This window comes from Giraffa tippelskirchi, chromosome 3 (genome assembly GCF_054371585.1).
Source record: "Giraffa tippelskirchi isolate mGirTip1 chromosome 3, T2T-mGirTip1v1.2.pri, whole genome shotgun sequence".
Classification (NCBI taxonomy): Eukaryota; Metazoa; Chordata; class Mammalia; order Artiodactyla; family Giraffidae; genus Giraffa; species Giraffa tippelskirchi.
In genome coordinates, this window is record NC_137277.1 from 121,362,262 (window position 1) to 121,383,201 (window position 20,940).

A 20,940-nucleotide genomic window follows, 5' to 3' on the forward strand; every position below is an offset into this window, starting at 1 on the left:
AGTATTGACTTGGAATGTGGGCTGGTAGTTGGTTGATTGGGTTCAAATATTGGGCCCCATGCCTCACAAGCTATCTGCTCTTGGATATGCAAGCTCTTTAAAATTTCTCTTTCCCAACCCACAAAAAGAAAAATTGATGGAATCTACTGTATTTTTGTTAGGAGGATTAAAGTGTTTAGCAGAGTAACTAGCTTATAGTAAATACACAGTAAGTATTAATAACTACTACTATTATTACTAAGCTTTGTTTTATAAAGTGAGGAAACAAACTCAAAAGGGGTAAGCAACTTGCCTCAGATGATCATAAGTCATAGAACTGGTACTCACACTTAGCTTCATCTTCATAAAGATGTCTGTGGTTCTGGTACCTTCTTTCCAGTGACATCTTAGGGCTTCTTGGGCAAAGAGTAGAGATCCTAAATGAAAAAGACAAAAAAGAGTTTGGGTAATGCCTTCAAAGCACAGCACTAAACCATTCCTGGCTTCTGGAAATTTTTTCCCCTTCAGTCCCATTGTTCCACCCATCAGTGAAGCCATTTTCCACGCACAGGTTAAGCCCAACCCTCCGTGGAAGGACAATGTCATCCATCCCAGACACAAGTCACGCTTAATAGAAAACAGCAGGACAGGGTCATCTGCAAAGCCGCTTGGAGCTCAGCCAGTTCTCCCACATGGAAGGCGAGCTCACTGCACTCAATCCCACATCCTGGACGTCCTCCAGGAATGAGTGACAGGTCCTGCCATGTGGACAACCCAAGGCATGGGGACAGTGGGAATGGTAAGGGAGATGGAAAAAACACCGGGGATGAGCAAAAGCCAGACAGATGGCATGGCCTCACTGCAGGTGGCTAAGAAACTATCGCAGCAAGCTGGCTAAATGGGCATACACACCACTGAAAGGACCATGAGAAGGGCAATGAAGTCAAGTCCCAAAAGGCACCAGCCTGGCAAAGAACAACCACAGCCAGGAAACTAAAGGAGATGTTCACGGACCAGTGAAGAATCAAACCCCAGTGGTATGAGCACCTTGGGATGGATGGCAGGGGGAATATGGGGCAAAAGTGGAATAAAGAAGAATACAGAGCAGACACAAGTTTAGAGTAGGAGCCAGAAGCCAGCCTGGCCAGGTCTAGGAAATCATGAACAAGAGACCACTAATACAGGAATAACAGGCAAGTTTGTTGTTGTCGTTTAGTTACTTAGTCATATCCGATTATTCGCGACCCCATGGACTGTAGCCCACCTGGCTCTTCTGTCCATGGGATTTCCCAGGCAAGAATACTGGAGTGGATTGCCATTTTTTTCTCCAGGCAGGCAAGTTTAGGTAGCCTAAATGAACTAATACCAAAGGATCTTCTGATGTCTCAACAAGGATGAGGGACCAGATGGGTTTCTACTGGAAGCAGTCACCATCCAATTTCCCAGAGAAGTCATTATAAATGGGCGTATGCACATACATACAAACATATGTATGGGTACATCCACACACATATATATTCTCAGATATTTAAAATAGAATTGGACTTCATATATTGAATACATTATCCAATATTTTTTGTCTCAACTGAATCAAGGATATCTGTCACTGTCTGCGAGTTGATTGCTGCAGGATCATTTTAGTGGCCTGTTGTATTCCATCATATATATGAACCATAACTGGCTCAGCCACTCTCTACTGAAGGGCATGTGTCGTGGGGATGTATGGTTTTTCACTGTTATAAGCCAAACTGCTATTATTTCCTCGGGATTAATTCCTAGATGTAGAATTGGTGAATCAAAGGGCAGAGAAAGTTTTAAATCTTTTACCACATAAGAAAAAAGAGGGTGTGGGGAAAAACTAAACTACTTTACGCTCTCACCAGCAGTATGAAAAGGCAGTTTTCTATATACCCTCTTCAATGCTACATGTATTATCATTACTTTGCCAATTTGCTAAGTAAAAAAATGCCATGTCATTTTTCTATCTGTAGTCCCCTGCTTACTACAGAGTTAACATTTTTATAAGCGTGTCCATAACGATGCACAAGGTTATTCCCCCTAGAGGAAGATGTTAGTGAAAGGAGTGGGTGAAACCAGCTGGCTGGCTGCTCAGACCTGGCCTCATAGAGATTCCTTCTTCATGCCCACAGGTTCTATCATGGATTCAAGGAGCTGCACCTCAGCTTTGCAGATTTTGCAGATACAAAACCTGACTTCTTGTTCACCCAAGTGTGTTCTCCCTCTGGGAGCAGATGTTTGCTAAGAAAATTTACAGGAGATGGGTTGTTAAACCAGGATGCCAATTTATCAACTTACAATAAAGAAAGAAAATCTTTCCAACAATGGAATATTCATGTCCGATAATTAGGGTGCTCCCTTCTGGAAAACAAACTAAGAATCAGATTACTTGATGAATAAACACATATCCCCAGAAACAGAGAGGAGCAGTGAGACAGCAATTCTAAAGACCAGAATACATCTGCAGACAGAATTCAATCTCTAGCTCCATATCTCTTGAGGACAGGTCCTCTCACCCAGCCCTTCCAGAGACCCATCCCCCTCCCAGACATGACCAGGACAGGGTGATGATCCAACTAACAACTTCAGTCCCAGGCACCTCCAGCTCTAACCTACAAAGTTAATCAGTCACACAGGCCCATGGGCACAAAAACCAATAACTTCCATTGACACCCTGTGCTAACCTTCTGGGCCAATCAACCAACAATCAATATCCTCCCTCTGTCTCAATCCACCTCTTCTGCCTATTCTCTCTAGCTCTTAGTCTTTATCTCAGTCTCTGTCTCTCTCTCCTTCTCTCTCTCTTTCTCTCATACACTTTATTTGTTTACTCATACTGTGGTCCAAATGTTTTCTACTTTGCTTTAGCCATCTTTTATCACATGAATCCTTTGTCTTGCCACCTTGTATCTGCCTGAGACAACCCACTGGTTCACAAATTAGGATGCATGTACCCTGGAGGGTTCACCAAGGTTGGCTGAATTATACTTAGAGCCAGAGGATAAACATGGCTTATCTGAGAAAACTCATTTTTCTAAATGCTACATAATTTAAAACACTTCAAAAGTAGCTATGTGGCAGAATACAAAATAGATGAGTTATTCATAGCAAATATAATTTTTGAAAAAAAAAATGGAGATTCAAAGAAATTCCATATTGCCTTTGGTTTCTGATGAAACCTCTAACCAGTCCTCATCCTCGTACACCCACTCTCCATCACCCGATGGCTATGCAGCCATCCTCTGTACCTAACGAACACTTTGGTGTGAAAGTTTAGGAAGCACTAGTAATCTATTAGGGTAAAGGATAAGAGCAAATATCAGACTGGAGGTCTGAGGTCAGGGAGACCTGGGATAGACAGACCTGAAATCAGATAGACCTGGGGTCAGACCTGGCTTAGAAAACACCATCCCCTTTATTAGTTGGGTGCCTTCAAGTGAGTTATTTACTACCCTGAGCTTCAATTTCCTCATCTGCTGGGATAATAACAAATAATTGATGGAATGTTTGATCATCGTGACAGTCTATAAAATTAGCAAAACTGATATTTAAGAATTGACTTCTAACCCATCTCAGCTTAGCTCTTGACATTCTGCTGACCATTTCTGCTGATTGTAGAAAATGTTTAATCCTCCAGCATAAGATAACTTGGTCTCTTCTAATTCAAGGCTTACTTTTGGGAATAAAGATTGACTTAGACTCAAAGTTCACCCCTCAAACTTCTGGGAAGTATCTGAATACAAGGGGATTCTTCATGGTATTAAAATGGAGTGGTGTCCATCTAGTCAGCCCCCACCTCCTTCTGCTGGGGTTCATATCTATTCTGGTCTGTGTTGGAATGTTTCACGCCAGCTATAGCTACAACCTGGACCAGCAAGAGGAAGACAGGCCTCCTGTTCTATACCTGGGTTGATCTAATGTCTGTGGCCTTTGCTACTGTGCCTTGTTCTAGGTGGTGTGCTAAATTCCTGGGCAGCATTCAGCTGTCTCCCAGCCTTCCAGTGTGCTGACCCTCAGTGAGGCAGCCAAGGCTCCCTATAGTTGCCTTGAGGGGCACATGACTTCCAGGGCATTCTCCTTGATGTCTCAGTCAAGCATCTCCCAGAGCAGCATACTAGCATTCACTCCTGGGTTAATGCTCACACTTTCTCCACTCAAAGGGCTGTATCTCTATGAAGCCTAGTAGATGTTTCCCCAGAGATGGGAGTAGCTAGAACCCAGGACAACTCTGTCATTCATGAAGCAACTTCATGGTTTATCCCCTGACAATGAAATCAGCCTCCAAATCCATGAACAACCTCTAACTCCTGGCAGGATCTTTGAGATCAGCTCTGAGCCCCAAGCTATTCAAACAGCTTTTGAGCATCAAACAAAAGCCGTCATATTTTACCAGTCCAAGAAGAATGTGATAAATAAAATTAAATAGAAGTCCTGGTGCTCGAAAGTGAAATAGCTACTGACAAAAAAGGCAGACAGAGAACACTTATAAACTTGAAACATATACAAATCATGACTTGGATTTCACACTTATCTCTAAGTATCATGAGAATTAACTAATGTTGCACTCCTGGAGAATATAAGTGATATATAAATGCTAAGCAATTTACGTTTGCTGAATCACTTAGGATGCGTACCAAAATACTGTGCAATACTGATCTTCTAGAAGATTAATCCTCCCAAAAGCAAATGACTTCTAAAGTGGCTTGATAAATGACAAGAAAATAGCAGTTTTATGACTCTCATACTGATGTTTTGTGCTACAATGGAACAAATATTAAAAGAGAAAAATCTGTTAATATCTCAGGATAATATTATATAGTCTGGGTAGTGGCTCCTGGCTTTCTAAAGAAAGCCATACCAATCAAACCGCTTTCCCTAAAGACATTGACACAGGAAGAAATGGGTTTCCTATTTTGGTAAACATTTTGTGAGCACTTAGATGCTGGTGCTATGCTAAATGTTGGGAATACAAAGATAAATAAACTGATTCCTGCCCTGGGGTTGCTTGCCCTCACCTGATATGTTCCCTTGACAACTGGCTCCATCCCTGGGTCTCTCCCAATCTCCCCCAACTCAACAACCTGGCAGTTAGCCTACCCCCATCCTCATCCGGAGAAGGCAATGGCACCCCACTCCAGTACTCTTTTGCCTCGAAAATCCCATGGATGAAGGAGCCTGGCAGGCTTCAGTCCATGGGGCCACTAAGAGTTGGATACAACTGAGCTACTTCACTTTCACTTTTCCCTTTCATGCACTGGAGAAGGAAATGGCAACCCACTCCAGTATTCTTGCCTGGGGATTCCCAGGGATGGCGGAGCCTGATGGGCTGCCGTCTATGGGGTTGCACAGAGTCGGACACGACTGAAACGACTTAGCAGCAGCAGCAGCATCCTCATCACTCAAATGCCAAATCCAGTGAGTCACCAAGATCCAAGGTTCCTCCCTCACGGTTGAGAGTTGCCTCTGAGGTGATAACTCCCCCTTCCTTCCAGGTTGCCTTGTCAATGGAGAAGGCTCTGAGGCACAGAAGAAAACTGGACCCAAAGCTGTCCTCCATAGCCATGGTTGAAATCTCAAGAAGACCCAGGATGGTGACAAGGGGCACCCAAGTATTTTCTCTACCAGTTATGCTACTCAAGGAGGACCACGGAGTAAGGAGAAGATGAAGGGAACACTCAGGTAAGAGACAGTGAATATAAGGAAGGATGGAGAGAAAAAGAGAAAGATGGTAGGAACAGGGACAAGGAGGTTATGGAAAAGGGAAAGGAAGAAGTCCAGAAGTCAAGTGAGCAGGAGCTGTCAGGACCCCAGAAAAAACTAAAACCTTCTGCTGATGAATGAAGAGCAGAGAGCAGATTTTTAGACAAATGAGACAGTGCCACCTAATGAAATAGTGTCAGGAGCTCTTAGAGGATTCTGGTATATGTCCAAGCAGAGTTTTTAGTAATGAAAGTAGGAATCAGGAGGGTACTGGGAAACAAAGTTGAGAAAATCAGAGAAAAAAAATGACACTGGATTTCACCCCGAAATATGGTCATATTCTGAACAGAAGTATCTGAGAATCTTCAATTCAAAGTCGGCAAATCCATGAAAGGACAAGCAAAGGCAATGACTTAGCTTGTATGTTCCACAATGATTGGCAACTCCCACTGCTAGAGTGTGCTTCCTGCAATGGCTGGTCTGAGATTCCTAATGTAATACAACCTGGGGATAAGTGGGAATGGAGCTGTCACCTGGAAGTTCTCTCTTCTCCAAAATGACCTTTCCCATCAGCTCACGGATGCCTGCAGCTGCAGTTTTATTTGTAGAAGGAAAGAAGTGAGTGGCCAGATGTTGAGTGCTGATCCCATGCTAGCTCTATGCCAGGGGATTCACACACATAACACCCTTTAAGGTAAGGATGTCTAATCCCCATTTTACAGATGAGAAAATGAAACCTGAACATGGTTAAGAAACACTTCCTATATCACACAGCTAATAAGAGGCAGAGCTCCAAGCCAAGCTCTGTTTTTCTGCACCAATGTTCCCAGTGTTTCCCCTGCCCCATGCTGTTGCCATCAGGTTTAACACTTGATCTTGTAGGAACAACGCCATCACCCCTAAAAACAGTCACAAGATTTTAGATGTCAGTAGCTTTGCTCATTCGCTCAGTACATGGCTATTTAGCACTTTGTTGGATTCATTCATTCACCAGGTATTTACACAGTCTAACTAATGTGCCAGGCACTATGATTTGGGGAAACCATGGTGAAAGACCCAGAAGTTATCCCTGTGCCCTGGTGGGGAAAAAGGATATAAAACAATTAAATAAAAGAATTACAAATTGCAAATTGAAATGTTCTATGAAGGAAATAAGGGCTTCCCAAGTGGCATTAGTGGTATAGAACTTGCCTGCCATGCAGAAGACATAAGAGACACAGGTTTGATCCCTGAGTCAGGAAGATCCCTATAGGAGGGCATGACAACTCACTCAAGTATTCTTGCCTGGAGAATCCCATGGACAGAGCAGCCTAGTGGGCTACAGTCCAGGGGGTTGAAAAGAGACACGGCTGAAGCAACTTAACATGCATGCAATGCATGAACGAAATAAACAGGAGACTGGAACAGAGAGAACTAGGGGAAGGGTGGCCCACATGGCCCACACTGGTACTCAGGACAAGCTCTGTTGAATGAGAGAGCAGGAAGGTGGTGGAAAGGGATTCCAAGTATCAGAAATAATTCATCAAAAGATACAGACCATGAAACAGGCTCATGTGACTGGATAGTGGTGAGTGCAGAAAGCAGGGGTGGGCAGGCTGCTTGAGAAACAGACGGGGCCCCATTCTGCAGAGTTTTGTGTGCTCTTCAGGGACTCTAGGTCTTATGCTATGTGCAAAGCAAAGGAAGCCAGATGGATTACAATCAAAGGAAGAATGTCTTTAAAAGATTTTTCTGGCTGCACATGTAAAATGGACTCTTGCAGGCCAACAGTAGAGACAGGGAGAACGGTTAGGAGGCTATTGCAGTATTCTAGAAAAGAGAACAAGATGGCCTGGATTAGAGTGGTGGCAATAGAGGTGGACGAAAGTGGCTGGCCCTAAGATTGTCTGGAGGCTGAAGCAAAAGGATTTGCCCACAGATCAAATAGGGGTAGTGAAGATGGATGGCGCTATCCAGTTTCTGCTGGAGAAGTTACATGAATAATGGAGTCATCAGGGAGATGCTTTGGTAAGGGAAGATGAACAAGTTTTGATTTTGAGCTCTTGGTTTCTGAAATTAGACTTATCCAGGAGACATCCAGTGGGAAATATCTAGTAACAATCCTTCTCTGTGAGTCTGGAACTCAGACGAGAGTCCAGCTCAGGAGATATCAATGTTGGGAGTTGAGAGAATGAATAAATATGGAGAAGCCCAGAGAAGAAGCTGGCGTTTAGAGAGAGAAAGTGCAGGAGGAAGAGGAAGCAAAGAAAACTGAGGAAGAGCGGCCAGTGATGTTTTAGGGGAAATAGGAGAAGAGGAGGTTAAGGAAGCATGGAGAGATGTCATCTTAAGGGCTCTGCTAAGATTGCTGAGAGGGAAAGAAAGACACGAGAGAGTAAAGTAACAAGAATTCTCATCCCAGAAGAGTTCACAGTCTGATGAGAAAGACCAATATGATTGATGAAGGAATAAAAAGGTTCATATAACATTTATTGAGCACTTACTATGTGACAGGAACTAAGCTAACTGATTTACATGCATGATCATCAAAGCCTCCAGTGATATCAGAATCATTATAATCTTCATTTCACAGATGAGAGAACTAAGGCTCAGAGAGAGTTCTTAGCTCACAAAGGTCACAGAGTTAAGTAAGGGGGAGAAGCAGGATTTAAAGATAGGCAGTGTGATTCCTAAGGTACACTCCAAACCACAAAGGCATCTGCCTCTAGCTGAGAACATATATGGGTAGCCCATCCCCTTATTCCTCTCTTTGGCTCTTTCCAGCCAACCTTACTGCTCTTGCTTATCTCATAGACAGCCTTGTTTGGGACCTGGGATGACTCTTTTACCTGCAGTGACTTTGTCCAATGTGGTGATGATGCTCGGAGAGGCAACTCTCCTGGCACTGATATTTCATACACCTCTACCCCCTCACAGCTACAGGGTTAACCTTACCAGGACCCTAAACCTTGCCCCAAATCCCCATAGATGCCCCAACTCTAAAATCTGGCCCAGGAATACATAATTTTCATTTTAAACCAGACACAGATCAGATCAATCTCAAGTACTTTGGATGTCGGTTGACATGGCAGAGCAGCAAAGGGAGTAATCATTGCCAATAAAACTGAGAAAATGGAAGAAAAAGCTCTTTTAGCTTAAATTGTTTCCTATAAAACAGTTTTGAAGGTAAAGGGTACTATCTTCTTGTCAGTGTCAACATTTCTCTCACTGGATATATGAAATTATGTTTTTGTCAATGACAAAATCTCTCCAAAAGAGAGATGACATTTTGTTTGGTTTCTGGCAAGGAAAGATTGGGTCTGATGAAACTGGTAACTATACAGATGCATAAAAGAACATTTGCATAGGAGGCAGGCAAACATCACACCACTTCTTCTGTGTTCAATGAGTATATGCCCAGAACTCTTAAACCTTGCCTATCCTAATTTGGCTCAATTGACTTGATGAGTATTTTTCACTGAATCTCTGCCTGTTGTTTGGGTGAAAGATAGTGCCAGAGACTCCATGCTACTGCTTTCTGTCACCTATATTCCAAGCTCATTGCTTGATTGTCAGCAGCCAATATTCAGATACATGTCTTTACTCTCTGCCCCACAGCCTCAAGCAGTGCCACCTTGCTGATCCAACCATAGCCATAGTCTAAGACCCACTGATCTGAGCTCAGTTGTATCACAAAATCAAAATCAGATTAAGAGATGCCTGATCCAGCATGAGAAAATATTCAAGGCTTCTGAGCTGGGGAGGCACCGGTTTTTCAGCTGCACTTTCTGCCCCTCTGTGTGACGAATGGCACACCCACTGAGCCCATGAGAGTTAATGCCCTCACCTCTAAGTGGGAATCCTCAGCACCTACAACTGCAGAAAGGAATCAAAGGAACTGCTTTGAAGGGTTGAAAGCAACTCCCTCCTATAGGAAATAATCAATGCCCCTTTATTTCATAGTTGCTGGGCTGAAGCCTTCTGTTGCTTAGCATCTAGTGTGAGCTTGTGCCCAGAAAGCCAGAAATGAGAAACAGAAGCAGAAGCACAGCTTGGGCACACATCAATATATCTGGACTTACTAGAACTCTCTAAGATATTAGGGGCATTTTTGTCCTACCTTAGAGTATAGCCCTGATGCTCTCTTCAGATTTTTTCATGGTTGATTCTTCTCAAACTAACAGTTGATCTAAGCCATGGGCACATTTTAGAAAGATGTAAATGTGGACCCCGAACCAAGCTGAACTTATGCATGTATGAGAGGCAGAAAAGGCTGGGAGAAACAAGTGACGGAGAGTTCAGAAGGAAGAGTTTAACAATTTTCATGGATTCATCCAAAGAATATAAGCAAATGTCATTTTTATTCCCAGTCACACAAATATTAGGAATTGAAGTGAAAAAGAATATTTTCTAAATTATGCCATTACTACAAAGTATCATCACATTTTCTCCTACTTCTGTCCTTTTCCTCTTTCTTCACCCTACCCTGCCACTAAATAAATCAAATTCACAACATAAGATGTGGTCGATTATAATATGCAACGTTATTTTGTGAGCCATCAAGACAGAAAAGATGCTGCCAATTAAACCTTGACACACACCTTGGTTTCAAAGATGTCGAAATGTGAAAAAAGGGTTCATCATAAAATCCATGAACCACAGCATACATATAGGCATACACACACATCACACTTGTCAATGAATTTTTCTTGCAAGAGCAGAAAACTGTCATGAAAACCAATTTTCCAAACAGGCTAGATTTGTGCCATCCCTAAAAAAAAAGGAGGGGGTGGGGAGTTTAAAGTTTATTTTATGGCATATATTTGCTGCTTGAAGACAGCTCAGAACACCATTGACAGATAATGGACCACATTTCATATCTGAGAAATGTGTCTTATTTTTAAAACTGAAAGCAGAGAAAGTCATTAGATTTGCTTTCACTCTTGCCACAGAGCGGCAGGGCAATTTTCATCAGACCCGGTCCTTTTTGTTTTCTTCATTTTCCATTTTCCTCTTCTCTTTTACATTCGTCTTTATTCTTGCTATCTCTGTCTTTTTTTTTTTTTACTTGAAATCTAATTTAGGTGTCTCCATATCTCATTAATGTGGCCTGCCTCAAAGGTCCTTAATAATAACTTATTGTACATGTTTATTACACTTGATAGGAAGTAATTTTATTGAAGCCCCTTTTGTCTCCTCGTTTGCAGGTAATCTTGTGTCTCCACATGGGTAATACTGTCCCTAAGAAAGTAGTATTTTTAGCAGTATTCTTGCTTGTTATAACCAGGGAGATGATAATGAGAATTCATAAGGCTGCAAAGCAGGTACAGTGACTCCATCTCCAAAATAGCCCAGTGCATAGCTATAATGAAGATGCTTTGTATTTATTTGGCATAATATTCCTGACACCTAATAGTGACCATTTTCTCTCCAACACTAAGAATTTGTTTTAGAACAACTTACTCATTGCACTGGTTATTTGTTAAAGCCTTATCTAGGTCACTCATACAAAAGGGGGGTGCCAATCAATTGAAGTTTAATCATCCATCAAGTCAATATTTATTAAGGGTTCAATCTTTTCCCAGATATTCTAGCAGGCACAAAGGATAGGCCAATAGCTAAGACAGTCCCTGGTCTCAAGTTTAGCAGGAAAGTGAAACATATTTGAATTAAACATGGCCCAGCATATTTGTATCTTCCAGCTGCTATAACAAAATACCACAGACTAGGGACTTTCCTGATGGTTCAGTGGTTAAGAATCCACCTTCCAATGCAGGAGATTCAGAATCAATCCTGGTAGTGGAACAAGCCACATGGCAAATAAGCCTGCATGCTGCAACTAGAGAAACTCCTGTGCCGCAACTACTGAGTCCGAACACTCTATAGTCTATGCTCCGCAACAAGAGGAAAGCCCTTGTAAGGCAATGAAGAGCCTGCATGCCCCTCAAAAGACCCAGTGCAGCCAAAAACAACAACAACAGCAAAAAACACAGACTGGGTAGCTTATAATGAACAAACACAGTTTGGAGGCTAGCAGTCTGAGATCGGGATGCCAGTATGGTCAGATGAGGGCTTTCTTCTAGGTCACAGACTTCTTGTTGCATCTTCACATGGCAAGAGAGCCTAGGAAGCTCTATCCCATTAATTAAGCATTAATCCCATTCATGAATCTCCACCCTCATCATCTAATCACTTCCCAAAGGCCCCAGCTTCTATTATCATCACATTGTGCATTAGAATTCAACATGTGAATCTGAGGGGAAAACAAACATTCACACCACAGCATCGAACAGTCTCCAGACAGTTAAACTAGCACTGTCCTTCCTACATTTCCTCCACTGACTAGCAATTACCACCTTCTTCTCTGGATCCCTGTTCCCTTCAAATAAGACAGCTCGAACCTGTGTCTATAGCATTCCCACTTCCTAATCCCACAAACACCCACAAAATACATCCCTAATAAAAAAAAGGAAAATGGATGCATCAGGTAGAGTCATAGTTTATTCCATTATTTTTCTCCTCTGCTTCATTTCTCTGAGGCCTTCAAACAAATACTAGAACATGTTTCAGTTTGATTAACCATTCATTATGGAAATTTTCACATATATAAAGTAGAAAGACTAGACTATGAACTCCAAATACTTACTCTAAGCTTCAATAATTATCAACAATTCTGCCATTTTTATTTCATCTCTACCTTCCACCTTTTTTTGTATTGGTTTTCAAAACCCAGATTGCCTATCATTTCACGCTTAAGTACTCCAGCAAGGATTTATGAATGTTTGGGTTTTTTTTTTTTTTTAACTTCACCACAATGCCATTATCTTATTCAACAAAAGTAACAAGAATTTCTTATTATCTCCATATAACCTCCCTTGTATTTCTCTGATTGTCTCAAAAATGTATTTTTATAGTTAACTTGCTGAAATCAGGATCCAAACCAAGTTTACAAATAGCATTTGCTTGATTAGTCTTGTAAGTTTCTTTTAATCCAAGACAGTTTTCTCTCCCATTCTTCTCCATGCTATTTATGTCCAATGATTGAATGTCTCCTGTGGTGTTACCCAACTTTCCTCTGTATTTTCTATAAATGGGTAGGTAGATACAGAGGTTTGAGTACATTTAAGTTCAATATTTTTAGCAACAAGATGCTATAAACAATGCTGTGATGACCTACTGCCTCACATGGGGAGGAAAAGAATGTCTGATTGTTGCACTTTTTGTGATAATCAAGGAGTTTAGATCATGTCAACTTGATTCATCCACTAAAAAGTCTCTGCATGAACTTTAACCTAGTGTTTGTGTAGCCATTGATAATCATTGCCTGGAGCCACCATTCCATTAGAGACTTTTTCCAGTTAATCAATCACTTCCTGTTACAACTACACCACAGAATGAGATCATTTACCCTGGTACTGATTAAGCTAAATCAGGGAAAAAAATTATAGTTAAAATATGTTTAAAGAACTGAAACACACTTCAGACAGTTATTCAAAAAATAAATAAAAGTGGCACAATTCAACCAATAGATGCCTCCACCTCTTTTGGGAACAAAATCTCTGTTTTAACTGAAAATTTCCTAGACCACCTACTTGATAGCACTTGCCTTTTAATACCTATTGGGAAAATGCAAATGATGAAAAGCTTCTATGAATTCAGTGACTCACTGAACATATTTCTAGTATATTAATCATAGCAGTAGTCTACACACCCTGGAAATATAGCAAAGTATGTGTCATAAAGATAAAACATAATTTTAAATTGTCCAAGTTGCAATCTTTTCCCCTTCTGTCTTGTATTGCAAACCATGCCCTGTGAAGAGATACTAGCTAGAGAGACAATCACTAGAGAGACTAGTGGAAAGAAAACTTCTTCAGATTGAGTGTCACAAGAAGCCTGTGGGAATTTACAGAGAGCAAAGAATAAAATTTTCTGGACAATTTGCAGCAACATGGGTGGACCTAGAGGTTATCATACTAAGTGAAATTAGGTCAGACAAAGAAAGGCAAATACCATATGATATCATGTATATGTGGAATCTAAAGTATGACACAAATGAACATACCTACAAAGCAGAAACAGATTCACAGACACAGAGAACAGAATTGTGGTTGCCAAGGGGTAGGAAAGGTTGGGAAGGGAAAGACTGTGAGTTTGGGATTAGCAGATGCAAACTATTATATAGAATAGATAAACACTTATGGTATAGCACAGGAACTATATTCAATATCCTGTGATAAACCATAATACAAAGGAATAAATAAAGATAAAGAAAATCACTCAGTTGTGTCTGACTCTTTGTGACTCCATGGACTGTAGCTTACCAGGTTCTTCCGTCCATAGGATTTTCCAGGCAAGAGTACTGGAGTGGGTTGCCATTTCCTTCTCCAGAGGGTCTTCCCGACACAGGGATCGAACCCGGGTCTCCCGCATTGTAGGCAAAGGCTTTACTGTCTGAGCCACCAGGGAAGTCTTAACAGAAAGGAATATGAAATGAATATATGTGTGTATAATTGAATCAGTTTGCTGTACAGCAGAAATTAACATAACATTGAAAATCAACTATGCTTCAAAAAAAATTTTTTTAATTAAAAAAAAAAAACAATTTTAAAATTTTCTGGCCAGATTTTCTCCCCTCTCCACTCTTGGATATTTTTAAAAGAGACTGCAGAAGCTTCATATACCTATTTTAATGATTCTGGATGCTGAGATTTTACATAACTTACATATGTATGTGTAAGATATGATGTTGATTTAGATGACAATGTTTTCTTACAGATCTGCAACTTGAGCCAGCTCTCTTTTCTGCCCCCCACTGGGGTCCAGCAACTGCCCTCTCTGCCTCTGGTTCCAAACATTTCAACCATAGGCTCTACCATCACCATTCTACAATAATATTAACAGTACTCTCCATAAATCTAGAAGGCAAACAAGTATAGTGGTTCCCTAAGACCAAGTTGATAGCCCACAGTAGCATTTGTCCTAGTGGTCATCTAAGTAAAGAGCCCCAATGGCCTACTCTCCTGCTGAGGCCAAAAACACACAGGGTGCAATTGTCCAGTTAGACTGATTGCTCACAGATAAGAGACGAGGCTAATCTAGCCATTGATCTAAGCTCTGATGTTTGCAGCACACACTCTTAGGGCCCCCCCCAAATCACCCTCCTTCCTCTATATAATAGGCCATTTGACATTTCTGTTGATATTCTTCATTCAAAAGTATTTTATTCCAGAATTCATGAAGTGAAACTTGAAATTGTGAAGGAATGAAGTGATTTGTTGCAAGCAGAAATGGCTTTACAGAGAAGATGAGATGAGGAGCGGTTTCAATTTATCAATCAGAAAGAAAGTGCAAAATATCTTAGATGATAGTTCAGGAAAAGGGGTGGGGAGGCAGAGTGGACCTGAGTAGAATGGTGAGGATGCCAGTTAAACAAGGACTCCTGCTCCAATCCATGCTCCAATTTTATTATAGAGCACTTTTTCCAATATTAAAAAATAAGGGGGAACAACTTGCCATGATCCAAAAGGCTAAGTCTACCTCTTCCTCAAACCTAGCCCAAGATTCCTCTTAACATGTTAGAACTGCTCAACCAGAACATACTCCTAAAATGCAAATCAGGAAAAAAAAATATATATATATATATATCATATTGACACTGACTCCTGCCTTGAGAAATAAATGCTGACAGGAATAGCCATGTAACATCTTCTCAGAGAACCACTGTGTCTTCCTCTTTGACTCCTCCAAATGAAACTGGACACTAATAAAGTCAGGCTTAGCATTTGTTCATTCATTCATTCAAAAATATTTATTGGGCAGTCCTGTGCTAGAAGGTAGAGAGATAAATAGGACAGATTTCTGCTCCACAATTTCCTGATCTAACTAGCGAGATTGAAAGCTATGCCACTAACCTTAGAGCCTTATGGTAGGATGATGCTACAGTAGAAGTGAGTCTCTCATGATAAGGATGAAAATTCCTAATTTGCCAGTAGGCAGTGAGTAGAGAAGAGGCTTGCATAACTCAATGAAGCAATGAGCCATGCTGTGCTGGGCCACCCAAGATGGATGGGTCATTGTGAAGCGTTCTAACAAAACAAGATTTTATTCTTTGCTCTCCTCTGAAGGAGGAAATAGCAACCCAGTCTAGTATTCTTGTCACAAGAACCCTATGAACAGTATTAAAGGCAAAAAGATATGATACCAGAAGATGAGTTCCCAGGTCAAAAGGTAGGCAATATGCTACTGAGTAGAGGGCAATTACTAATAGTTCCAGAAAGAATGAAGTGGGTGAGCTAAAGTGGAAACAATGTTCAGTTGTGGATCTGTCTGGTGGTGAAACTAAAGCCCAATGCTGTAAAGAACAATATTGCATACGAACCTGGAATTTTAGGTCCATGAATCAAGGTAAACTGGATGTGGTCAAGTAGGAGATGGTGAGATTGAATATTGACATCTTAGGAATCAGTGAACTAAAATGGAAAAGAATGGGTGAATTTAATTCAGATGACCATTATATCCACTACTGTGGGCAAGAATCCCTTAGAAATGGAGTAACTCTCAGAGTCAACAAAAGAATCCAAAATGCAGTACTGGGCTGCAACCTCAAAAACAACAGAATGATCTTGGTTCATTTCCAAGGCAAACCATTCAACATTACAGTAATGCAAGTCTATGCCCCACCCATTGATGCTGAAGAAGCTGAAGTTGACCAGTTCTATAAAGACCTACAACACCTTCTAGAACTAACCCCTGAAAAAAATGTCCTTTCCATCACAGGGGACTAAAATGAAAAAGGAGCAAGTCAAGAGATACCTGGAGTAACAGACAACTTTGGCCTTGGATAACAAAATGAAGCAGGGCAAAGGCTAACAGAGTTTTGTCAAGAAAACATGCTCATGGTCATAGCAAACACTGTTTTCCAACAACTCAAGAGATGACTAATGGACATCACCAGATGGCCAACACCAAAATCAAATCTTTGCAGCTGAACATGGAGAAGCTCTATACACTCAGCAAAAACAAGACCTGGAGCTGACTACAGCTCAGGTCATGAGCTCCTTATTGCAAAATTCAGGCTTAAATAGAAGAAAGTAGGGAAAACCACTAGGTCATCCAGGTATGACCTAAATCAAATCCCTTATGATTATACAATGGAGGTGACAAAAAGATTCAAGAGATTAGATATGACAGACAGAGAGCCTGAAGAACTATGGACAGAAGTTCATAACATTGTACAGGAGGCAATAACCAAAACCATCCCAAAGAAAAAGAAATGCAGGAAGGCAAAGTGGTTTTCAGTTTTCCATGGTGGCTCAGTGTTAAAGAATTTGCCCGCCAATGCAGGAGACACTAGTGTTAAAGAATTTGCCCGCCAATGCAGGAGACACCAGTTCGATACCTGGATTGGGAAGATCTCAGAGAGAGGAAATGGCAACCCACTCTAGTATTCTTGCCTGGGAAATCCCATGGAAAGAGGAGCCTGAGGGGCTACAGTCCAAGGGATCGCAAAGAGTCAGACATCACTTAGGCACTAAACAACAACAAAGTGGTTGCCTGAGTAGGCTTTACAAATAGCTGAGAAAAGAAGAGAAGCGAAAGGCAAAGGAGAAAGGGAAAGACATTCCCAACTGAATACAGAGCCCCAGAGAACAGCAAGGAGAGATAAGGCCTTCTTAAATGAACAATGCAAAGAAATAGAGGAAAACAACAGAATGGGAAAGACTAGAGATTTCTTCAAGAAAACTGGAGTTGTCATGGGAGGGAACATTTCATGCAAGGATAGGCATGATAAAGGACAGTAACAGTAAGGATATAACAGATGCAGAAGAGATTTAAAACGTGGCAAGAATACACAGAAGAATGATACCTAAAAAGTCTTAATGACCCACATAACCATGATGGTGTGATCATTCACCTCGAATTGGACATCCTGGAGTGTGAAGTCAAATGCGCATTAGGAAGCATTACTATGAACAAAGGTATTGGAGGTGATGGAATTGCAGCTGAGCTAGTTCAAATTCTAAAATATGATACTGTTAGAGTGCTGCCAGCAAATTTGGAAAACTCAGCAGTGGCCACAAGACTGGTTGGTTTTCATTCCAATCCCAATGAAGGGCAATGCCAAAAAGTGTTCACATTAGTACAGTTGTGCTTATTTCACATGCTAGCAAGGTTATGCTCCAAATCCTTCAAGCTAGGCTTCAGCATTATGTGAATCAAGAACTTACTGATGTACAAGTTGCATTTAGAAAAAGCAGAGGAACCAGAAATCAAATTGCCAACATTCATTGGATCACTGAGAAAGCAAGGGAATTTCAGACAAACATCTACTTCTGCTTCATTGACTATGCTAAAGCCTTTGATTTTGTGAATCACAACAAACTGTGGGAAATTCTTAAAGAGATGGGAGTACCAGACCACCTTACCTGTCTCCTGAGAAACCTGTATGTGGGTCAAGAAGCAACAGTTAGAACTGGAACTGTGACAATGGACTAGTTCAAAATTGGGAAAGGAATACAACAAGGCTGTATATTGTCACCCTGCTTAATTAACTTCTATGTAGAGTATATCATGCAAAATGCTGGGCTGGATGAATCACAATCTGGAATCAAGATTTCCAGGAGAAATATCAACAATCTCAGATACACAGATTATACCACTCAAATGGCAGAAAATGAAGAGAAACTCAACAGCCTCTTGATGAGGGTGATAGAGGAGACTGAAAAAGGTGACTTTTAAACTCAACATTTAAAAAACTAAGATCATGGCATCTTGTCTCATCACTTCATGCAAATAGAAGGACAAAAAAATAGAAGCAGTGACAGATTTTATTTTCTTGGGCTCCAAAAATCACTGCAGACAGTGACAATAACTGCAGCTGTGAAATTAAATCATGCTTTCTCCTTTGAAGGAAAGTTATGACAACACTAGACAGTACTAAAAAGGAGAGGCATCACTTTGCTGACAAAAGTCTGTATAGTCAAAGTTATGGTTTTTCCAGTAGTCATGTAGAGATGTGAGAGTTAGACCATAAAGAAGGCTGAGAGCCAGAGAATTGATGCTTTCAAACTGTGGTGCTACAGAAGACTCGAGAGTCTCTTGGTTTAGGAGATGAAACCTAAAGTCAATCCTAAAGGAAATCAACCCTGAATATGCACTGGAAGGATTGATGCTGAAGCTGAAATCCCTTGGTCATCTGATGTGAAGAGCCAACATATTGGGGAAAGACCCTGTTGCTGGGAAGGGCTGAAGTCAAAAGGAAAAGAGGGTGGCAGAGGATGAGACGGTTAGATAGCATCGCTGATTCAATAGATATGAATTTGAGCAAACTCCCGGAGATAGTGGAGGACAGAGGAGCCTGGCATGCTGCGGGGCTGCAAAGAGTTGGACAGAACTTAACAACTGAACAACAACAGGTGAGGGAAAGCTATGCTGGAGCATGCCATTGGCGTCTTGACTTTGCTTCTGATTTGTTGCATTTACAGGTGTGACCCTAGAATAAGAAGAGGCTGAATTCTACCCATTTCCCCCTCCACTCCACACTAAGGAACTCCATACCTCAGCTTTCTGGGTTTTCTCTGGTCAAAGCTCTTGCCCAAGAATGACAATCACCTAAGGAGGAAGATTCCTATAAAAAGAAGAGAATAACTTAACTGAAAGTAAGACTTCCTCCCCAAGGGAACTGTAGAAGAAGAAAGAAGAAAAATAACTCTTAACAAAAATCTCTTTCAGATATATGAGGGACAGCATGGATGAGATGAGAAAGTTGAAGTCCAGGCCCCATTTTATTAATTAAAAAACTTATTGTAGTAATTGTAGATTCACATGCATTGTAAGGAATACTATAGAGAGATCCCTGTACACTTTTCAAAGCTTCTCCCAAAGGTAACATTTTGCAAAATTACACTCTACTATCACAACCAGGATATTAACAGTCATGTAATCCACCAGTATTATTACAATTTCCAGGTTTTACTTGCACTCATTTTTGTGTGTGCACAATTTCATCCCATGTAGATTCACATGTCCATCGTGACAGTAAAGAAAATGTACAACTCCAACACCAAAGGATCCCTCACCCTTTATGACCATATTCATCTTCCCTAATATCTAACAACCACTAAATCTGTCTTCCATTTCAACTATCATCATGTTCTGATTGTTATATAAATGGACTCCACAATAGTAGCTTCTTGGGATTGGCTATTTGTTTTGCTCAAAAATAATGCCCTGGCTGTTTGTCCAAGTTGTGTATCAGTGGTTTGTTCTTGGTATTGTTGAGTAGTATTCTGCTATGGAGGGCATGGAAACCCACTCCAGTATTCTTGCCTGGAGAATCTCATGGAGAGAGGAGCCTGGTGGGTTATAGTCCATGGGGTTGCAAAGAGTTGGACGTAACTGAGTGACTGAACAACAACAAACCAGCACTAGGAGGACTGGCTTGGAGGAGCCTTAGGAGTGCTAGCAAGAAGGAATGCCAGGTGCCCCTGGTGCTCAGTGTGGCTTCTCCAGCCAGGAAGTGCCTGGGGAGTCACTGCAATGCAGATTCCTGGGTCCCACCCCAGAAATTCTGATTGGGTCATCTCAAGGTGAGCTCAGCAAACTGCATTTAGAACAAGCAAACTAGATGTGCTTCCCCTGACCCCTTCTTCTTCCTGGTATTCACAATTTTGTGTAATCTTCTTTTCAGGGTGGGCAGGACCTGTGACTTAATTCTCAGCCAGTAGAATATGACAGAGATGAATAGGTTATGTGAAGACTGGATTGAAGACTTGCTCTAGAGACATTTGTTGCTGGCTTGATGATGTAAGTGGACATGTAGGCAAAGCCCTAGTGTCAAAGAATTGCCAGTGGCCTCCAGGAGCTGAGGCAGCCTCTGGTCTCCATCAGCAAGAAGTCATGACCCTTAGCCTGACAGCCACACCTACCTGAGTGAACTTAGATGTGGATTCTTTCACAGCCTGGCAGTCAACATCTTGATTGCAGCCTCATGAGAAACCAAGCAGAGTGGTGCAGCCACTATGGAAAACAGTACAGAGGTTCCTCAAAAAACTGAAAATAGAACTGCCATATGATCCAGTAATCCCACTCCTGGGCACATATCCAGACAAAACTATTCAAGAAGATAGATGCACTCCTATGTTCACAGCATCACTATTCATACTAGCCAAGACATGGAAACAACCTTAATGTCCATCAACAAACAAATAGAAAAAAGATGTGGTACAAATATACCAATGGAGTGTTACTCAGCCATTAAAA

At 41.2% G+C, this 20,940-nt stretch overlaps 1 protein-coding gene across 1 annotated transcript in view; it reads right to left on the reverse strand.

The window, feature by feature from the left end:
* The window catches only part of THSD7B (thrombospondin type 1 domain containing 7B), a 1,641,422-nt gene that overhangs the window by 1,228,995 nt on the left and 391,487 nt on the right, over nt 1-20,940 (reverse strand). Inside the window, exons 8-10 of the mRNA XM_081579094.1 lie at nt 20,607-20,697; nt 16,058-16,148; nt 328-416 (exon numbers count right to left, since the gene is read on the reverse strand). The gene's annotated coding sequence lies outside the window, so the exon portion shown is untranslated. The remainder of the gene's footprint in view (nt 1-327; nt 417-16,057; nt 16,149-20,606; nt 20,698-20,940) is intronic.